We start from the raw sequence: 6,000 nt of genomic DNA, 5'->3' as shown, positions 1-6,000 counted from the left end.
CACAACCTCCCTTACATCCCCAACTGGGATCCAACAACTCTTCAACAAACGTTCCTGCAGAGTCTACCACAAGCAGGTCTCCCTCGGAAGACAAATTTCTGCCCCCAAGAAGTCACAGTCGGACGGTGGCGCATACAAAGGACAATCTCGTAATACGCTGGGGCTTCAGCATATTTCCTCCCGTGCGCTTGGCACGTAGTAGGCACTCAAGAGAACGGAAACGGGCGCCAATTAACATCATTTTCAAAGCCAGTCCGCATAGAAGCCACGGGTCCGTGAGAAGAGAAAGACGAGGCCTTTTCCCGTCTAGAACCTGCGAACGGGGTCGCGCTGGAGCATCCCTTCCTCCTCCGGCTGCGTCCGGGTCCCCGCTCGACTTGCGAAGGGAGTGGCGCGAGGGCGCGCACGCAAGGTGTTGGGGGCGCGCCGCTGCCCGGGGACGCGCGCCGGCTGGTCTCTGCCCTAATGCGGCGGCTGGCGGCGAGAGGCGCTGCAGGGGACGCCGGGGAAGTGGCAGCGCCGGCAGCCGACAGCACGGACTGCGCCCAGGGTCCGAGCCGAGTTCTTGGAGGTAGGTGAGCTCGGACACCGGAAAGATGGAGGTGGGAGCACTAGGGGATCACGGAAGCCTAGTTACGGACTACCTCCTTTTTCCCGCCCTCCCCTTTCTGTCCCCGGTCCTGTCCCCATCCCCCTCCGTCCACATCCCGACCTTTCTCTGCACACCGTCACCTGCTCTGAATCCATTCTATTCTGTGCATATGTGCACCCCACTCCCATCCAGCTCCCGACCCCTCTGCACACCCCACAGCCTTTCTATCTCATTGGCTGCATCCCTCCCCCCTTCCCGCATTCTCACCCTCTTTTCCCTTTCCTTCTGCCGCTGTCTCCATGAGCCCTGCCCTGATACCTCTGTTTACTTCCACATCCACTTTGCATCACCCCGTCCCTTCTATTTTTCCTACCCTGTACATCACCAGCCCTTCTGCCAGCCCTCCCCTGCTCTCCCCCCACCCCCGACCTCATACCCCCCGCCCCCCCCGTTACTCTGTGCCTGTCCCTCCATCAGCTCCCTCAGAGTCCTCTCCAGGTCCCCTCTGCACACCCTGTCCCAGCCCCTTCCCAGCTGCCTCATAGCCCCTCAGGAACCCCATCTTCTCCTCCTTGGCTGTTATCTGGCCTGCCCTCCATCACCTTCCCCACCTGCCCTTCTTGGTGATGCCTGTAGTCACAGGGCTTGTACTGAGCCCCTGCTTTGGGAGGCCTGCGGCTCTGCAGGCCCCATGTACTCACTGTCGCCGCTTAAAGCCCCTTTCTACATGTTTGATCCTGTTCGTGGTTTGGGGGCAAATGGTGCAAAGGGTGCACCCCTCCCCCTATTATGTTCCTCTTCCCTTAGAGGTTGAGGTTTGTGTCCTGGAGCGGCTGGGGGAGGGGGTGCTTGGCATGGGGAAACTAGGATGGGGAAGAGCTGGGGTCTGAGGAATGGCTGAGTAGCCGCTTCCTGGTATTGCTCTGAGACCGGGGGTCAAAGGGGTGGATGAGGAGCCCCACTGGAGGGTTGGAGAATTTGGGATTTTAGAAAGATTCTTCCTCAGCTTCCAAGTCAGCACTTTGGCAGTAAGAGCTGCCATGAGTGTGGCCAATGGGCTGGGCTGAGAGTGGGCAGAGTGCTGAATCACCAAGACTCTGGTCCCCACGGCAGCCCCTCTCCTGCCTGCCTGAGCCGGTCCGGCTCCTGCTTCCTTCTGGGCACTTGGCAGCGGCATGCAAGTGTGTTGGGTGGAGACGCTTTCTCCCTCATTCTGGAGGGGCGCATGACAGTGTCTCGTTGCTGCCTGTCCTCTCCCTGGGGTGAGGGCCTGGTGCATCTTCCCCACCCTTGGAGCTGTGGTGAGAGCTGTGGTGAGCCCTGCTGGCCTTAATCAAATCTCCAGCAAGGGCACACTTGCAGGGTAGGGGTTGGATTGTTTGAATAGGGCCAGAGGCTGGCAAGCTCAGAACCCGCCAAACTTGAGACTTAAGTGGGAGAAGCCCAGGGAATATGTGTGTGGAAGGAGGATCCCCTGGGGAGAGGGACCATACCAGCTGTGGGAGTGAGGGGAAGGGAGAAGAAGGGAGGTAGAAACATCCTCCCCCTGGGTTGGGGATGAGTGGATCTGGTGGAATTGCTTTGCAGGAAGAATTGAAGGAGATGAGTTGGGGGTGGGAGGGGGGTCTGCTACGCATCTAGTACTTCCTACCTTTTGTTTTGACTGAGCTGGCACTTTGAGAGAGTAATTTCTCCCTCTTGTCTTTGGATTCAGCTGAAGGGTGTGTGTGTGTGTGTGTGTAATGGCACAAATGAGGAAAGGGACACCTACCCCACAAATTGTGTTTGCCCTGTGAAACAGCCCAATTCCTGTCTTAGGGACCTTAGTTAAAACCCTGAGGCTTAAATCGGAGGTTAGGAGCAAATTGCTGTCCCTTCTCCACCAGGCTCCCTCACTTCACGAATCTGAGTCCCGCGCCTGTGCCTCTGCTCCGAAGGGACGCAGGCAGTGCCCGGTAGAGGGACATTCGGCTGGGGACTAGCTGCCCTCCGCTTTGTCGCCCTTCTGCACCCCCTGCCATAGGAATGGGGGTGGGGCAGGAAGCTGGTCCAGGAGGAGGCATCACCTGGAGCCATTCTCGAGTGCTGATTGGATTAAGGTTCTGCCATTGAAATGTCTGATTGGGGCTCAGGTTAAGTGGGGGATTCTGATAACAATGTACACATTTCCTAGTTTTGTGAAATGACTCCCAACCCACATGCCTTGTTTGACCTCAGGGAGGCTACACGCAGACACCTGGAGGCACACAAGAGGAGCCAGCTCTCCAGAGAGCTCTCTGTGGGCCGACAGGCTGGGTCACAGCGCTGGTTCTTTCAGGGACACACTGAAGAGGCGGCTGGTATCTGGGGGGTGGGGTCTGCTTTGGATGGCTGAGGGGGAGGAGGCACGGGAGAGGGTCCTGCTCCTGCAGTGACAGAGGGCTGGCTTCCAAAGCTCCCGTCACCCTGGGTTGCGGCTTGTTTCCTTCCTGGTCACCTCTCTCTTCCGAGACCATCCAGGAGCTGGGGTGTATCACCACTTAGTCTTTAGAAATAGAAATTCTTAGAAAACCAGAAACGGAGCAGCAGAGAAGTCCAGTCCTCTGTCTGGCCTCTGGGAGGAGGGGAGAGGGAAGTGAGAGGAGCTCAGGCTGGTTACACATTTATTCCTTTAACAAACACTAATTAACCCCTACAGTGTGCTGCTCTGCTGGGTGCTGGGATCCTAGAGGCAAAAAAAGCAGGATGGGGTTAGATCTCTCAGAGCTCCCAGTGCAATGGAAAGAGAGACAAGTAATCAGACAAGTAACCTAGATAAGCTTGAGTGAGGATGTCCCACCAGGGTGGACAGGGCAGTGGCCGACAGCCCCTCTCCCCCACAGCTACGAGCGGGGCGGGGCTGGTGCTTTTCTGAGTGGTGGGGTCAAGGTTGGCTCTGAAGTGGACTGTGAGGAAAAGGGTAATGGAGGAGGTAAGATGAAAGACATTAAGGGGAAGAAAAGGGGTGTTCTTTTTGTAGTTGTACCCTGCTGGGGGCACCCACAGGGAACTCTAGGACCAGACTGAGGCTATTTGACTCGCCCATTCCTATTTCCTAAGTGCTTGTATTTGAAGGGCAAAGTGTGGTCAGGATATGCTTAGCATGCCGGTGAGTCAGAGGAAAGAGGCCCAGTGTCTGCCTTCGGGAAGCTCCTGCCTGATGGGGAAATAGCAAGTCAGGTGCAGGTAGGTGCTCAGAAACAAGGTAATGGAAATATTGTAAGCTCTGGTGTGGGTGGAAGGGTCTTGGAACCTGGGAGGTCAGAATCAGGTGGGGTCATCAGAGAAGTCCAGATGGGTTAGTGGTGCGTGGGGGAGACCTTGGAAGGCGTACGCCTGAGCAGAGGCCACCACGAGCACCCCTAGCTGGACTGGGAAAGGGCCTGCGGACAGAGACACCCAGCCCCATCTTCTGAGGGCCCCTCCTCGTCTAAGCTAGTTCATTTCATCAGTGTGTCCTGGACCTTTGGGTACATCCGAGGAGCCATGCTAGATGTCGGGCATGTAAGTCAAGTTGGAGATACAGAAATGACAAGTTAATACGAGATAACAGACATGATACAGAGCCCACAATAACAGTGGTCAGGTGGTTCCTGTCACTGGAGGGGCCTGGCCGAGGAGTCGTGGTGGACAGTGGGACCTGGAGCGATTGCGGGGTTAACTCTTCGAATAACCCCCGGCTTTGGCTAGCTCGATGTTAAAGTTTTCAGCATTTACTCAAACGCCCAGCTAGGACTGAGGCCGAGCTGCAAGGGCCGACACCAGATGCTTATGGCCTGGTCCTTGTGGCCGCAGGGGACGGCTCTGGGAGCTAACGGCTGTGCTGGGTGCGTGCTTGAGCAGGCATTTCTGCAGCTTTTCTGACCGCGTGCATTGGTGAGATTGCGCCTCCCAGCTAGAGAACTTTGAGCCATCTTCCTTGTATTAGATCTTGAGGCAAACCAGGAAACATAAAGTGGCCTAGTACAATAGTTGTCATTAAAGAGTGCTTCCTGTTGTATACGCCGGGCACCCTCCTGTGCTTTGTATACATCATCGCATTTAACGTTATAGGGGTTAACCCTGCATGAAGAGATGCTGCTAGGGTACTGGTTTCACAGGTAAAGAAAGGACTCAGAGCGGATGTTATTTGTTGAAGACTGTGGGACAGGCGAGTTGCGAAGCTAGACTTTGAACCTGTATTTGTTTGATGCCAAAGCTCCTCTCCTGTGTATTGTGCTGAGCTCCCCTCCCTGGCGGAGAAACAGGAACTGGGATGCTCTTTGTCTACTTGCACGAGGCCCTCTAGAAAACTGGTGGAAGGGCTCAGTTGGCATGCATTTTTGAAGACCTACTATGTCCTTGTGAGGGATACAGAAATGTGGTTTGTGCTTTCAGGTAGGGGAGAGAAGACAGACACATGTGCACCCCTTGGGCGTAATACAGGACATTGTCTAATTAAGTCTTCAGCCCCTGGACAGTAGAATTTCAAAGGAAGGAATAATCCGTCAGCATGGCTGTCGGAGTCAGGGAGGTGACAGGGCATCACAGAAACTACTTACCTTTGAGGTCAGACAGACCTACATTCAAACTTTGGTTCTTCTACTTACTAGCTGAGGAGCTGTAATTTCCCAGTCTGTAAAGCGGGGGTGTTAATATGAACCTTGCAGAGAAACAAGAATGGACTGTGATAAGGTAGTGAAGGTCCCAGCACAGTACCTAGCAGGTGGGAAATGCTCATCCAATGCTAGCGGCTCTTCACAGAAGGAGGTGGGAATGGAGCTGCACCTTGCAGACCCGTAGACTTGGATATGGAGGGAGGAGGAAGGTGTTCTGGATGAGGGAACCCACCACGTGTCTAAGCAAAACTTTGGTGGGTTCGGGTGCTCTGGGAAGGAAGTGACCTGCCATATCTGTCTGCTCTCCCCGGGTCCTGGGGAGGTCCGAGTCAGGTGGGAGTCATTAGAAAAGCCCAGATGGAGGTGGTTAGTGGTGCGCAGGGGAGGTCCCTGGAAGGCGTACGCCTGAGCAGAGGTCGCCACCCCTAGCTGAACTGGGAAAGGGCCTGAGGACAGAGACACCCAGCCCCATCTTCTGAGGACCCCTGGGAACATGCAGGCCTGTGTTCTACTTCCGGCCCCATCGTGAACAGCTGGAATGTGTGTCTCTATAAAACCAAAAGGCTGCTGAAAGCCTTTTGTCCCAGAAGCCTGTGTCTCTGGAAGTGATGTCAGTGGTTAATTTCTTGTCCCATCTTTCCTCTTCCTAACGCCCAGCCAAGAGAAAGTTGCAGTGCCTGGGGCCTGGTAGGGTCGTCCCCCGGGGCTGTTCTCATCTCCTCCGACTCCTGCAGCTCCCCTCCTCTGGGAAGCAGCTGTTTGAGCATCTGCTTTCTCCTCCTTCACCTGCTC

General features: G+C 55.4%; 1 protein-coding gene across 8 annotated transcripts in view; it reads left to right on the top strand.

Moving 5' to 3' along the window:
- The first annotated feature begins 480 nt into the window (after positions 1-480).
- Positions 481-6,000, top strand: part of NFASC (neurofascin) — a 183,830-nt gene continuing 178,310 nt past the window's right edge. For all 8 annotated transcript variants that reach the window (XM_053915511.1, XM_053915505.1, XM_053915508.1 and 5 more), the window contains exon 1: positions 481-571. The gene's annotated coding sequence lies outside the window, so the exon portion shown is untranslated. The remainder of the gene's footprint in view (positions 572-6,000) is intronic.

The sequence above is a fragment of the Desmodus rotundus genome, chromosome 12 (genome assembly GCF_022682495.2).
Source record: "Desmodus rotundus isolate HL8 chromosome 12, HLdesRot8A.1, whole genome shotgun sequence".
Classification (NCBI taxonomy): domain Eukaryota; kingdom Metazoa; phylum Chordata; class Mammalia; order Chiroptera; family Phyllostomidae; genus Desmodus; species Desmodus rotundus.
The sequence above is the reverse complement of the archived record's forward strand: the minus strand, read 5'-3'. Positions and strand labels throughout refer to the sequence as shown.